The following is a 16304-nucleotide window of genomic DNA, read 5'->3' on the forward strand; positions in this document are numbered from 1 at the left end:
CCACACTGTTTTAGAGGATCATATAAATTCAACTCTCATAGGAGAGGCCGAACAATGAAATAGAATAATTTGCGCTTCCATTGTGTGCAAAACGCCTCCAGCCACAAAACATGAACAATTAAAAAGATAATAAGGAAAAAAGAGGAGTAAGACATCATTAGGCTCTAGCATCTAACAAAGCAAGTAGAAATCAAATAAATGCAAACTAAAATCTGATCAGATGTATATGTCTGTGAATTTGTTTCTACATAGAAACAAAAACATCCTAACATGTGAGCGGAAATGGTCCAGATGGATCAATATAAAAGCTGAGGCATTTTATATATATATATATATATATAAACTGGAAAAAGATTAATGGAAAGAACATTTGACATATACCTACTGTATACATAAAATAGTACAAACTCCACATGATTAGTATATGCCTAAAATCTGATATGTATTTCATTTGGGCAGAAAGGATTCAATTGAATATCAGTTATATGGTCTTTCTAGATATATAATATAATATGGTGCTCATTTCTGTACAAACGGCCCTCAAGGAAGAGCCGATGCTGTTCATCAATTTGTAAGCAGGATTGTAGAAGAATGAGTTCTAATTAGGTGTCAAGTGGGCAAATCCATCCAATCTTTTCAGCCCATTTGCTAAGATGATTTAGAGAGAAGGAGATAGACCTGAGGAAGCCTGAAGGTAGGGAATACAATTCTCTACTCATGGGGCCCTTATCAAAAGCTATGAAACACGGATACTCTATTTCGGCCTTCATATCACGTACCATAAGCGTATTGGACACGGCTATGCTCGGATACGCTCTGGATACGTATCCGATACGTCTCTTAGAGTATCCAGATTTTTATTTTATTTTTTGGTATTCGGATACGTTTTGGATACGTTCGGATACGCTTGGATACGTTTTGGATACGCGCGGGGGTAAATATGTTATTTCTTAAAATATATGGGTTAAATTGCAATTAGGGCTATATATGTTTCTTCTCCCCTATCGATGATTTCCTCTCATATCTCTCCTCTCTCATCTCTCTCTCTGTCGTCTCTCTCTTCTCTCTCGTCTCTCTCGCCTCTCGCTGTGTTGTTGTGTATTTTTATACTGTGTATCTACACAATATATATATATCGTCTCTCTCTCTCTCATCTGAGACTGAAACCCTTATATATTACATATATATACTCTGTTTTTCAAACAATCAGTCTGAGACTGTTCAAAATTATGTTTAAAATATTATATTCTTTATTTAATTTTTTATTCAACGTATCCCCCAGCGTATCGTATCCTACTTTTTGGAAAAATCATGTATCCACTTATCCGTATTGTATTGTATCTGTGCTTCTTACATCAAAAGCCCTGAACTTCTCCCAAAAATGCCTCCTATTGTCAAGAAAAATTCAATTATCAATATCACTCGGTCGAATAGCGCAATCCAAAAACACCCCGATTATAGCTGGCTATAGGGGCCGGGGATGTGAAAATGATTTCCACAATTTTGTTAAACTGCATGTAATGGTTAGAAATTTCATTTAGCTTCTTCAAGCACGAAAATATTTGCGACTACTAAAATTCATTTGAGTTAGAAAGGATAAATTGTATGCACAACATACCCAATGTGCGTGAGTGTGAATAGGACCACGACCGGAAGTTACTATGTAGCCATAGGAGTATTGTGTGACTGAAAGGCCCATGAAGATTGAATAACCTACTATGAACTTTGTAAAATAGGCATTCAGAGATGAATTGGAAAAGCAAATGACTATCCTATATCAGTTAAAACAAGCATTTGTAATTGTCCTCCCTTCGCAAGAAATTTCTTTTCCAAAATAAGCACCGAGTTTTGGGTAAACATAAAGATTTATCTCCAACAGTTACCAAGATAGAGAATTCATACTCATGTAAGCAAAGAAGATGCAGCACAGAGCTCTAAAGATCGGCAATGGAATAGATGGTAGAACAACCCCAAATTTTTTTTACTGGTTTGCAAGCAATGCCAGACGAAAACATGCAATTATAACGCACTAAACACAACAAAGAAAAGCATGAATCCTGTTAATATCTGAACCACTCTTTGGCTTCCATATCGCATTAGTGCCAAAAGATCTAACATTTTGAAGAATATAAGAATCTCAGATTAGAAGGAAACTCATACTTGGATGAGGACATCTGCTCCTCAGTGAACTACTCTGCAAAATTAATCTAAAACTAATGCACATGAATTGAGGGCTCGTGACACTTTGATTGGTCACACACTTTCTGCATCATAAATTAATCTGAACTAATGATCTACACATGCATTTGGATATGCTTTGGTTTGATTTCCTTAAAATAGGTACAACATGTGGTCAGCACAAGAGGGACAGTACAATACTGTCCAACACAACAAAACTCTCAACATTGGAAATACAGGCGTTTGACTCAATATCGAAGGCCCACATGCACAAAAGAAACACCACCGTCAACAATTTTCAAAGGTATGAAAAACAATGCCTATTGTGTGTTGATGCCTACTTGTAACAGCATTAGTTTTATAACATAAACCAACTAACTTGACAAATTTTTGGTGCTCCCTAGAGTAAAAATCTATTGCCTTCAGTTTAAGTTCCTCTAATGGCCTGATTTTGTTACATATGCAGAAATCACAATGTTAGATTCTGGGACTGTACGCATTTAAAAAAATGGATACTTACATCACCATGTAGTAAAAATATGGTCTGTAGTAGAGGCGTCCAGTGGCTCTATGAGTCAACACAGCAGCAATTGTTCTCGTTCTACCAACAGTTTCCACAGTAAAAAAACTCCATTCGGGGCCAAATGGCTTTGACGTTCCAGATGGATCCAATGCACAAAAGGGACTTGTACTACCATTCCCATGAAACAACAATCAAAATATAAATTTAGTGAATCAATAGCAAGGGTTTAAGTCACGCATAAAAAAACCACACGCCAAAAACGGCAGGCAAGAACACTATTTAACTGAACCAATGACATATTAACAACTGTAAAAGATCATAAAGCTATAAACACTTTTCGAAACCCGCATCTGCACCAGAACACGAAAACCGCAAAATCCTAGTCGAAGAATGTACCAAACATGAGTGAAACCATCATAAAAGCACATATTAACAGCGACAAATAATCTAAACATAAATAGATGCATCTAAGAAACCAAAGAACTACAGCAAACCGAAAAACCTAAACACTGAAACTGCGCAAAGCCCCTCTCAACATAAACACTACTCCAATTTTTTTTTCAAAATGGAAACAGCGGAAACTTCAATATCTAACAATTTCCCCCAAAAGAGTTGCAGAATAACACATCGCAAGACAAAACGATGAGAACACGTAGATCTTTCGCACAGGAACCCAAAAACCCCAAACACCCAAACCACAACCAGAAAAACGGGAACATGGCAGTTTAGGAAACAGCATCGTCCACAGCCAACAAGGGAAGCAATGCAAATGGCTCAGAGTGGGCAAATCTCCAAAACGGGAAAACAAAATTGATAAATACAAACATCGGAAGACAGAACGGTAAAAACACTTAACCTCTTTCGTGAAACCAATGCGAATCGAGATCTTCGTCAAGCTTTCGCAAACCTATAATTCATCGAGAGAGAGAATGTACATGAAACCCTAGCCCTTTTTTTTCCTATCGAGAAAAAAAATGCCTTGAGCACACCCCAAAAAAGAATCCAAGCGCCTTGTAACGGGAAGGAAAACCCCTAGCCTGAACAGTTACCCCTGGACGGGAAGCAGAAACGCAAGGGGTCCGGAAAATCGCCCCACAACTCTTCTCTCTCTCTCCCCACCTGTGCCACCTAACCAGACAGGCAAAGGAAAAGAGGGGAAAAGAAGTGTGGTCGGGGGGGGGAACGTGGGGCAATGAGGTCCACGCATTTTACCGGGGCGATAAAAAGTCAGGAATACCCTCAAGGCCAGAATAGGGGAGAGTTCAATTGGGGGTAAATGTGTCCCAAATTGAAATTTTGGCAACCAAAAATCTGGCTCTTTTTATATAACGGTTGGAAATAGACTTCCTGATAGTAAACAGAGAACATCAAGATGTCAGTCCTGTGTAAGTTCCATTACGGTGCAAATATTGTAGCAAGCCAAGGTTGCATACTTGCATCTTATCATCCTAATCAAAACACTTGCATCTTGTTCGTACTTTTTTTTTTTGGTTGAGCATTTTTAAGTTTTTGGTCTTATACGACATGCTGTAATCAGGAGTTACCTACATTGAATCACTGAACAAACAAATAGAATATGGTGACAACTGGATTTAGCGGAGCTCAGCAACTTGTACCATATCTAACAACAATTTTTTTCCCCTTAAAAAGACTTTCATTTTTCGGCTTTTTGTCTTACAATTTAAAATTTTTGTTCTATACACAGACTATAAGGAACCTCCACACGTTTTTTGTTTTTAATAAGAGGGAGAACATTTGAATAGAGACATTGACAAATCTAGTTACTATGAACAGATTACAGAAAACTTGTAAGTCCTAACATCACTTTCATAGAGAACCATGTGGAATGGGCTAGCACACATACATAAATCATATAGCTTTAATATATTACAAATACATATATGAACCAAAAAAAATTTTGCAATTACATATCTAAGTAGTGATTCTAGGAGTAAACATACAAAAGTTCTACATAACTTGCATGGGTTAAAAAGCTTCGTGGCTTCTATCAAGACATTGTTACCAATGCAAGAGCAAAAACCTATACCCGGCACGCTAACATGAAAACCAACCATAGATTCTCTCAGTGTCTTCATCTGCATGAAAAACAACCACCGGGAATTCTACGCTGGGTAACATGACAATCAGGAGGTGATCGAGGAATCTAGGTCAAGAGTAATCAAGAACTGAATAAATATTTCAACATCAAGGCGTAAGTCATTTACCAGCATGTTCAAGTACGATGAGCCATTTTGATGACCATTTCCTCAAGATCAAATATGCGAAAGGTTTGTTTGAGACAAAGCTCAAGCTCCTACAGAAAAGCAAACATAACTTTAACTCATGCAATAATTAATCACAATAAATTTCTGTTGCAAACCCATAAATATGATCAAAACTAGAGAGCTACATACCGAGCGCAGATGCAGAGCAGGAAGATACAAATGACCAAATATTAGTACACTCTGCTGGTCTGAAATGGCTGAAGGCAAACAGTAAGTGTGCAGATTATATAAAATCTTGCTAAAATCAATTGGCCAAGTCCTATGTCCATGTGTAAGTAAAATCTCCACGTACTTGGAGCATTAGGAAGAAAGTATTGCCGAAGCCGTGACTAAGTACAGTCACATTCCTTGTCCTTTTGGGAGAAAGGACTAATGGAAAGCAATCACAATTGTTAATTTACAGCATATATGTTCTTGTCCGATGTGACAATGAGAACTCTTTTACCAACATCATTTGGTCGAAAATGATAATAAGTTATCGAAAATGAGATTTAGGAGGTTTTTGGAGGTAAAGGTCTTTCATCTCTTTGATTTTTTTCTCCCAAAAGGACAAGGAGAAATGGATACAAACAGTTGTAACTCCCACCTGTCCACAACCAATAAGTATGCAACAATATCAACAACTTTTTACCGATATTCAAATGATATTTGGAAATTCTTACCGCATATTCACTTAGAAGACATTTTTCAGCATTTTTCATTATCTCCACAATGTTATGGTAGTGTCCGCCCTTTGGTTCCCGCAACTCTCCACAACAAGAATCATGGAGTCTAGATTTCCACATGCGTCGTGATCTAGCTGTAATGAATCTACAAGCATTTGTCTCAGTTGAATGAATTTTACACATGGAAGGACCTATGGCTGTCAAATAAAGTAGGATCTCTGTACATCAAAAACCAGACACTTACGATCAATTGAGGACAGGAGTTTTTTGCTTGCAAAGTCCGCATCTTCAAGTGTGGAAGACATGGCAGAAGAAAACTGAGCACGTAGGTTTTGATTGGCGTCGATTCCCTCTGTATGAAGATAAAAATTGAAGAAATGTTTAGACAAAAAATAAAATGAAATGAAGCGCAACAACAAATAAACTACTCGCTATTCATAATGTCTCTAGGAATCGTCTATATTTTCTATATAAATCTTTCATGAGATGATTTTGGAAACTTCGGCTTCTTGATATCTTTTGATTAGTGAAAACGCATTTCGAAAAACCATTACGCCCAAAGACAAATACCTTGTCCATCTGTTTAACCCGAACAATTTCCAGCAAAAGAAAACAAAAAAAAAAAGGAATGGAGAGATTAGAATAAATGTTTGTAAGATGTCACTTGACCTAACAATATCCTCTACGGAAGCAACATTATTCTTCTCCAGACCAAGCAATGAATCTTAAGCATTACTCCATTGCTGTGCACCCATCCTTGCCTTTTGCAAACTCCATTGCTGTGCACCCATCCTTGCCTTTTGCAAACTGGAAAACATACATTCTTGTCACAATTAGTAGCAGAGGATGAAGAAACAGCAAACTACACCAAGTTTAGATGAGAATGATTAATAAGATTTTTGGCTCTAATCATGATCTCAAGCTGCTCATACAAGCTCTGGAGGACTTCTTCCATGTCCTTCTTTCCGCTTTCTACTGCAGCAGTATCTTCAAGATAGTGAGTTTCAGCTTTTTCCGCGTAACCCTTCCATTCAGCTTTAACAGCAGAACTGGAATCTTGCATAGTGGACATCTCTTGTTGTAATCTACTGGTTCTGCTGGCAGCGCTTTCCCGAAGACCATGAATAGCTGTTCGAACGTAAAGCAAAACAACCAAAGAAGTCTAGATGGTCCACCTTTCTTAACAACGTCTTACAACCCTGATGAAGATGCAACACTATATACAATTACTGAAGCACCTTGATAAGGGGAAAAATTATAGCTAGATGTACGAAACTAACAGAATAAAATGAAGCGATGCAGAGGTTTTTTTTTTTTTTTTAATGAAAGGCCAATTATTGCTTGCAAAGGCTTGCAACAAGTAATCTAAACAAAAATTTGATCATAGTCTAAATATTGCAAAAAAATGGTACCAGTTTGACATTACTAACTTTATTTTGTGAGACAGAATATTTTTTGAACATTTTCATGAGATAATAACTCCACTTCCGTTTGCTATTCTTGTTTGAACTTGCTAACCAACGTAAATTCTTTTTCTGCCATTACATTTTGCCAGAACTTTCCATAATTTTTCCAAGACTTGCTGGTTTTAGCCATAGGCAAGCTTCCACAGCATATGCAAGAATCAAAGATATGAAAGACTTCCAAATGACGCACCAACCTCAAAATACTTGTCCCTTTGTGTTACCACACCATATTTGCTAGAATTTGACTCTCTACAAACGAAGTTGCAGAAAATTGAAAAGTAGGAAAATGCAGTGACTAATTGCACATTTATCTGTTTGGACCCCTTTTAGGACAGGGCTAGAACATTCCTTTTTGACAAAATTACAGCATTCAGAGGCGGCTAAAGATTTTCATCTTAGCCCTGGTTAAAGCTTCCCACCAAACGCAAAGAGAACGAGGTAAAAAAAAAAACATGAAAACTTCGAACCGCACTGCCCTGAACGATGAAAACCAAATCGGAAATACGCTAAACCAGATCCGAACAGTTACCTTCTCTGACCAAACACACAGAAGAAGATTCCAAAAGCATTCTGTACTGAATCAGCCGGAAATCTGAATTACCTGAAAGTCGGCAAAAAACTTGAAACATTCCGCGAACGAGAGCTGAGACAATGAACGACGGACTGTAGTCGATTTTGCAATGTGGAAGTTTAAGGGTCTCAATTCGTCGACTGAGAGAGAGAGAGAGAGAGAGAGAGGGGTTCGATCTTGGAGGTTGGTCGGAAGATCGACGAAGAGGAGATTGTGGAAGTGGGTTTGGTTGCTGGTTGAATATGAGAGTAAAGTTCGAGAGAGAGAAAGAAAGAGAGGAGTGACGTTAGAGAGGGAATGAGGATGACGATGGAAGACCAGCGTAATAAAGGAGTGAACGCAAATCAACGGCCAGAACCCATCACGATTCTCGTAGGAGCAGCGGATGGCGCCAGGTGTGCACAAGCACAGTTCGCGCGAAATTACCACAGTACCCGCAAACGAACCACGCGGACGGGAAGACGCGGGGACCTAATTGGAAAAAATTGTGTGGCTGGGCAATGTGTAAAATACCAGAAATTAAAGGGTAAAATCGTCCGAAATTGAAAATTGGCATCCGAAAAGCTGCCTCTTTTTGGATAAAAAATAAAAAATAAAAAATAAAAAAATAACTAGGTTCACCGTTCGTGCAAGGCACGAATGCCATGCCCGTTGAAGAGGAAAGGCAACACACCATCCATATGCACATTCATGTTTCGCGATAGTTTCAAAAATTTTAATGTCTTGAGTGAAAACAAATCTACAAATATTGGGAGTTCTCCACTGGAGTCATTCTTCTGCGGGTGTTGCGAACTACATTGTCAAGCTTTAAAGAACTTTCAACATTTCTTGTAACGAAATAATTCAAACAATCAATCCAAAGGCGTATTAGTAAAGAGCAAAGAGTAAGCCTAACAAAAGTGGACTACCAAATACTGTCAAACTGTTAGTTCTCGAGAAACTACTGCAATACATAGGTCTTATACCAAAGCATCTGTGGCTTCACTTCAAATCTCACTCGACGGCATGCACGGGCAGTTCAGCTCTCACTTGATTGGGCTGTTCCAAGTGCAGATTTGGAAAGGCACCTGTGTGGTAACAATAACACATCAACATTTCTTGATATTCATGATATGTAACTAAGAAATGCTACTGTTCGCTATGCGTACAGCATCCAGATTGCAGCACATTACAAACAGTACCATCATATTGGGACCCTGTTTCAAGTATTCTATAGCATGCTAGCAACCAACCTATCTTTCTTTTTTTCTTTTTGAACAGCGACGAAGAAAAATATATTAAGAGAGAGGAGAACAAAATACAAGAGATAATCCCAAAAAAAGATGCCTTGGATACATCCCAACAAGATTGGCACCTATCCAAAACATCAAAAGCCAAAAAGCCGGTTGATAAGTAATCAACAAACGAGGCAAACAAAATAGAAAAGAAATGGAACTGCCACAAGAGGTTTGAACAGCACCCATGGAACTGCCGGTTGGAACTGCCACAAAAAGTCCATTTCCAATCTAAGATAATGCCACACGTGCCATGAAAAATCCAGCAATGAAGGTTCCAAACCCAGCAGAATAGATTCCAGAGAGTAGCACAATAACAAGCTGTATTCTTTGAGAATAAAACACGGTAGTAATGAGTAAAGCTTCATGCTCACACTTTAAGGTCTCTTAGCCCTCCGAGAAGTACATGGTTAATCTCTTAGCCCTCTAGGGATGGAGTTGGTAAGAGATACATCAGTTGAGCCCAATTGATTCCAGAGAATGAGAGGAAGCTCCACCATAAAACTCTTAGCCCTCCAAACTTAGGAGTTAAAAAGGGGTATAAGAAAGTGAGGAATAAAAAAAACCCCAAACCCGGCCAAAACTTACAGACTCCAACCAACCAATCCCCAACCAACTTGCAAAACACAACCTCGACACCTCAACTCACCCATGGACGAGTCAAAACCATCAAGAAAAATTCCACAGAGATCCCAAAAAACAGCCCCAAAGCCCACCCCACCACAGCCCAACACACACAGCCCAAAGACCAAAGAGAACCCAAAAACAGCCCCAACACATGCATCTTCTATCAGTAAGAGAGCAAGGGCCATATATATTGATAACAATGCACTGAAAGTTTGAAGGGATTGTATCTTTTAGCAAAATAAAATTTCTATTGCAGCATGCAGCTTCCAACTTGAAGAAGTCAGAATTCCAAATTGTTAGTAGTCCCCCAGAACTGCCAATAGCATCGACTTCTAGATAATCACAGTCAGTAACACCCCCGAGTGAGCCAATAACAGCCTTTAATATGTCCTTTAGTTTTGTCTCTTGAAGAAGAAGCATATCAATCTTTTAAGATCTCTTAACCATCTTTTTAACCTTACTTCTTCTCCCGATTGCTTATCTTTCACTAAAGAGGATTTTATACATGTCCATCTCACCAAAGTAAAATTAGTTAGAGCGCAACGTGATACAATCTTACAGATTCAATATAGTTATACGAGAAAGATTACAATCTACCTATACAAACCTTTTTGAATTTCAAGACACAACAGAAGATCAAGGCTTAAAAATAAACAAATACTCAGACCATTGAAAAACTAACTAAAATTTTAAATAGGCATTTTGTATTTCCCGACTAAACTAAGCTACAAACAAGCAATAATTAAAATGAAGATTATACTAATATATGCAATTTTCAGAAATATATAGTGACCTGAAATAACAAGTTTCCTTCTCTCACAGTAAAACCTAAATGCAAGTCAACCATTTTCTAATCTAGTACAAAAAAAGAAATGCAAGTAAACCATTAAATTTTTAAAAAGGAGGAACGTTACCTTATCTAACTTTCTAAAACTATCAGATCTCTACAGTATCTGTCCCCTGATAGCTTCGCCAGCTACCTTAACAAGCCAAGAAGGCCAATCTGCAAGCACCTGTTCCCCTTATGTAGCATTTGGAATGCTTCAAATAGGCTATTCAGAAACGCCAACAACTTGATAATTCTCTATTCTTCTCAAAATGGTCATCCGTACCCTGTTGGAGCCATTATAAATCTTATTACTTACTCAAACTCTAATATCATGGACAAAAGAACACAACTGATAACACGTGAAAGCCCAACTTTGGTATAATAGAATCAAAATCTTTGGGAGAGTAAATTGAACTGGTCAGACCAAAGCCTCAAACAGCACAAATCAATCAGCTTTAGGAAATGGAGAAAAACTTAATAACCAGTGTACCACAAGCTCCAGTTTTTTAATGGAGTAATAGACAAGCACAAATGGGCTATATTTATTAGATGATAATGCACAGATCACCAAGAATACAAAACAAGCACATGGAGAAGTAACATGCAAACCTAACCCAATGTATTGTTCAATCCAATAATCTGTACTCCTACATTGACTCATAAATTTTGTAGCTCTCTCTTGGTGGATTGAATCATCAATTACTTAATTTTCCAGTTCTAAGTTCTGATTTCGTAAGCTGAATATAACAAAGAAACACAGAATCTGATAGAGTCCTTCCGAAAAAATCAAAGCACAGTCCCTCGAATAGTTCTCGCAATTAAGGACAAGATTTTGGCTAAAACCAGAGCTTATCTTCCACTTTTTAATCATGTTTGGAAAAAAACAGCAAGTAGAAATAATATTGCTCTCAATGTGTATTAGTTGGCAGATTGAAGGCCAAAAGCTCATCGATACTTGCTTGGAACGGCACATGCATGCAAACCATGTAACTTACAGCCGGGGAGAAACCAACACAACTACAAAAGAACAAATAGTACTCAATATCTATCAAAGATATCTTTGACTTGTCAATCAATAGTACTCAATATTGGACTCTAGTAAGTTCTTTATCTGCTTTCCATATTTAAAAAACACAAACCAAATTCACCCAAAAAAACAGAGACAACAAACAAACCCCTTTTTGTTTTGACCTAAATCGACCTAAAACACACGAAACCCTAAATCGAAATCTTATTTGCAAACTGAACTGGAAAATAAACAAACAAATGGCTTAGAAACACGAAGACCTGTCCATCCATCCATAAATCTCCAACCTTACCCTTCAATATCTATATATACAAAATTTCTTTTCCTTTTTCTTGTATGTATCAGTTCTGAACAAAATCTCAAATAATCCATGCAAGTTCAAAACCAACACGAATTCATCAAAAACAAAGCTCGTTGATCAGCTAATTACAATTTCTTCAACTAAACGTAAGATTTCAGGCAGTGAGGTCGAGATCTGTTTGATGAAAAAAACCAATTCACAAACCCTAACTGTCGCAGTCTGTACGTTCAAAGCGACAAGAATCCAAGGTAAGGTGAATCTGCAAACTTCTATACATATACGCATTCCTTACATATATCTATATATGTATATATACACAGAGTAAAGAAGAAAAACCGAACAGTTTACTTGAAATTCGAATCCCAGATTGGAGAATACCTGCAGAATTTAGAGCGATGGCACATGAAGGTTTTTTTTTTTTCCTTTCATAAAAAAAAAAAACTAAAACAAATCTCCAAATAATCAAAATCAACTCTTGTACTTCGGCTTCCTCGCCTGGAACCTCATCGCCATAACTAAGATCGAAAAGTAGAGTCGATCGCAAGAGTTGCCTCTTCAAAGCCACCAACAGGGCAGAAGATCCAAAACATAAAAAACAGAGGCCAAATCATTCCTCAGAGTTCATGCCAACTGAAAAAAATCCAAGTGAAGAGAAAGCACGGAAAATACAAACCAGAATTAACAGATCTGTGCAAATTGAACACGCAATCCGTCGAAATTTGCGGAAACTTAGCAAAACAAAATCACCTCTCTCATTTACCTTCTTCATTGCCGCCCTTTTCATCGTCGTTATCGTCATCGTCAACATCATCGTCGTCGTCGTCGTGGCTGCCTTCATCGTCCTCTCTCTCTCTCTCTCTCTCTCTCTCTCTCTAAATGCCGTTCTGTGTAAGCCAAATCCAAGGGGAGTAATAAAGTGGTAGGTGAGAGAAAGCGGTGGAGAACGCGCCACACGGCCAGGAGTAAAATTACAATTATACCCATTTGGCCTGGGCAATTTGTAAAATGTCCAAAATTAAAGGGTAAATTCGTCCCAAATTGAAAATACCTCCGAAAAACTCCTCCTTTTTATATAGGAGGAGGAAATAACGGTTGGATACAGTATCACAATAATTCTCTAACCACACACCTACACATAATTACACAAACTCTCTCACATTAAACATGATGCGGGTGTGTGTGGGTCTCACGTTTGATGTGAGAGAATTTGTATATGATTATGTGTATAAGTATTTGTGATTGTAGCATAATTGTACAGTATCATCCAACTTAAGGGAGAAAAACAATTATTGTTTAACCACAAATATTTATACACTCACATCTTTTTATGGAATTCACGCACAGAGGACATGTGGTATCGTGGTGTGTGAATCCCACTATGAATGTGAGTTGTTTGTGATAGGTAGAATTATTGAAAAAAAAAATTGAAGCTTTTAGGTTTTGTTCGTTTGTCATTTTAATTTTGTTTTTCAATCATTACCCTACTTCTTTCTTCAATCATTATTCTATTTTTTCAATTATTACTTTCACATATTTTTCTATCTCTCTCCAATCATTACTCATATCTTCAATCATTAGTACATTATTCTATTTCTCTCTCCACTTTCTACCAAAACTAAACTCAACTAAACTCTCAACCAAATATAACTTTAACAATTTTCGGGGTCGAGGGGGAGTATAAAATGGAGGAGGGAGAAACAATTAGGGTTTCACAAGGAGGTTGTTGAGATGCAAGAAGATGGGCAGAGAGGTGAAGAGGAAAAGGGAAAAGCGGTGGTCGCGGAAGAGGAGGCGGCGGTGGCAGTACTGCCTCACGAGTTAGTGGCGTCGGAAGTGCTAACAAGGCTTCCGGCTAAGTATCTGATGCGGTTCAAGTGCGTGTCAAAACTGTGGGGCTCAACCATCTCCAAAGATCCTGCCTTTTCCAAGGCCCACCGTGCTCGGCAGCAGCGTTCCGGCTCCTCCTCCCTGTTCATTACGTGTTCTGATGCCGACTCCTGCGGCTGCTTCTACGCAACCCGTAATGATTCTCATCCTTCGTACTGCGAAGAAGAAGAAGAAGAAGAATCATCCTTCGTTGTTTCGAAGCCTCACCAATTTACGACATCCTGCAAATACGAGGGAGCGACGGAAGTCATCAACGGCCTCTTTTGTTTGCACGCAGGTAATCGTGCTTGGATATGCAACGTCTCTACCCATGAAATTAGGGAGCTTCCTTATTCCTCAGATCTTGAAAATGCCCAAAAGTTCAAATATTTCTTTGGATGTGCTTCTACTGACAATAACAGGAAGGAATACAAGTTACTTAAGTTATGCTTAATTCCTTTGTTCTCCAAAATAACAAATCTTATTACGACTTATATTAGAGTGTGCGAGATTCTGACTATTGGCAAGGACCAGACATGGAGAAGGCCGTGGACATTGGTAGATAACCCGGAAATCGAATTGGAATTGGACCGAACAAGTGTTTATATCGACGGATCTCTCTGTTGCTGGCATTGCAATGGGGGCGATTTCATTGTTTTCAAGTTCGAAGATGAGAGCTTGCAACAGATTGGCCTGCCACCAAAGGCTAGTTACTCCAGTAATGCCGAGTATGGTTCGTTACTGCTGCAATTTAGAGGCCATTTTGCTCTTTTAAGACAGAAGGAGGAGCTTAGTGGAAGAGGAGTTCAGCATGGGTGCTTAGTGAACCGGAAATTAGATCTTTGGGTATTAGAGTTGAACAGACACGATAAACAAGGATCGTATGAATGGATTAACCACATCATCGACGTTCCATGTGATTTTCCTGGTCGGGGATGTAGTTTCCTTGGCAACCTCCCCCTCCCCACAGGTGATCGGATGTTGTTGACTAGTGTAGTGGACATTGCTATGAAGAAGCCGGACGTGCGTGTTTATTCATATGACGACACTAAAGGCAAGTTTGAGAAGTTTGTGATTGGCAAGTTTCCACTGTGGTCGCCATCATCCCAAAATACTTCAGTCTGGTGGAAGGAGACAAACAAGTTCCGTGTCCACTATTATGAGGAAGATATCACACCTTTGAAAGATTTGGTTTTTAGCAACAAGGATCCAAGTCTCACTTCTAGTGGCACCAAAAAGGAGGAGGAGGAGAAGAAGGGTAATGGGACGACTGCTCTGGGAAAAAGTGGAGATACTCGGGGCAAAAGCAGAGCCAGAATTCGGCTATTAGCAACAAGGAGTCGAGTCTCATTGCTAGTTTCACCAAGAAGGGGAATGAGAAGAAGAGGAAGAAGGCTATCAGGACAACTACGCTGAGTGAATGATTTGGCCTAGTTCCCTTATTTATCAATTAAGTATTTGACCTTTTGTGTGTGTGGACATTATGTCTGTTTGATGTTATGTGAGATATTTATTCCATCTGTGTTAGTTAGTATCCTAATCACCGCGTGCACACATTATGTCTGTATGACATTTTGTGCTATATTTATTCAGCAAGTATGTGTGGTGTCTGATAATGTGTCGCTTGCTATATGGAGATTAGCATATGAGATGTAATGTTTTTTTCTTTCTGATGCTATTGCACTGTCGTTTATGAGTTTCTCAATTGTTTTTTCTGCAATTTTGTTTCAAGTTGTTATATTGATGTTTTACTTTTTCAGATTCACAAAACTACTCAAATAAATTAGATATATTAAAGGGGTAATTTTTAAGTCATCATAACAATGGAAGAGCCAAGATTTTTGCCCAAGAGGGGCAATATTAAGGCAAAAACACAGGGTGAAGTACCTGTAACTGTGGGTATTTTTGGGGCCCTTCAGGGAGGTAAGAGATGGAGTAATATTGATCGTTGATGATGTATCTAATGGTATCCAATATTGGTTGTTGATGATGTACTTCGCCACCCCAGGCGTAGATGGTGTTAAGCAATGGCGGAGCCATTGAGGGGTTGGGGGTGGCCAAGGCCTCCCCGGGTTTTTTTTTTTAACAGTATAAATCTTATTCTACAAGTTACTACTAATTTAGGAGAAAGGGGATAAAATTGGTGGGGTTTGAGCCCTCACCTAGTGTAGGGTTTGAACCCTCACCTAGTGTAAGGAGTATAGTGTGTTCATCACTTGGTTGTCACTTAATTTGTCACATGTGAAGTGGAATAACACTCTCATAGTCATTTAAAATTTTTCTTTTAAAAAAAACAGCACATTTTATGATTATGATAGTTAAAAGCTTTTTTAGCATACTTAATTAAATTTTAAACTCTATTTTAATTTACTTAATCAATCTTAAGAATTTCATTTTTGTCAAAAAAAAATTCTCCTATTAGTTCGGCCCCTCCCGAGTGAAGGTGTTAAGGTGGATGTGCAATGCATATAGGAGACACTCAAGGGCAGGTTTAGGTGGTAGGGTTGAGCTCTCCAGGCAATACAAGCAGGCCCTTTGTGCATCTGTTTCTAGAAACTTTCCAGGTACTTACCTACAATATTAGTTCCCAACAGTTCCCATTCCACAGCTCAGGGCACCACATCATCTGCTGACAAAAGCTTTGGTTCGCTTGGGTTGGATTCAGGAGGATGATGTGTATCAAATTGCCTTC

General features: G+C 38.4%; 3 long non-coding RNA genes across 6 annotated transcripts; 1 reads left to right on the forward strand and 2 right to left on the reverse strand.

Moving 5' to 3' along the window:
- Nucleotides 1-346: 346 nt before the first annotated feature.
- Nucleotides 347-3810, reverse strand: LOC131317721 (uncharacterized). The gene is made up of 3 exons (XR_009197386.1): nt 3246-3810; nt 1355-3168; nt 347-736 (listed from the first exon to the last, which is right to left on the reverse strand). It is a non-coding gene; the product is annotated as an uncharacterized LOC131317721 (long non-coding RNA).
- Nucleotides 3811-4562: 752 nt separating this feature from the next.
- On the reverse strand, nt 4563-8146 carry LOC131317718 (uncharacterized). 4 transcript variants are annotated; one of them, XR_009197381.1, is made up of 6 exons: nt 7719-8142; nt 6584-6850; nt 6321-6458; nt 5896-6003; nt 5116-5796; nt 4563-5015 (listed from the first exon to the last, which is right to left on the reverse strand). It is a non-coding gene; the product is annotated as an uncharacterized LOC131317718 (long non-coding RNA). The 4 variants fall into 4 exon arrangements; XR_009197380.1 differs by having other exon boundaries at nt 5116-6003; nt 7719-8143; XR_009197382.1 differs by having other exon boundaries at nt 5116-6458; nt 7719-8146.
- Nucleotides 6844-7901, forward strand: LOC131317722 (uncharacterized). Its single transcript, XR_009197387.1, has 2 exons — nt 6844-7059; nt 7099-7901. It is a non-coding gene; the product is annotated as an uncharacterized LOC131317722 (long non-coding RNA).
- Nucleotides 8147-16304: the final 8158 nt, after the last annotated feature.

Source organism: Rhododendron vialii, chromosome 2a (assembly GCF_030253575.1).
Source record: "Rhododendron vialii isolate Sample 1 chromosome 2a, ASM3025357v1".
Lineage (NCBI taxonomy): Eukaryota > Viridiplantae > Streptophyta > Magnoliopsida > Ericales > Ericaceae > Rhododendron > Rhododendron vialii.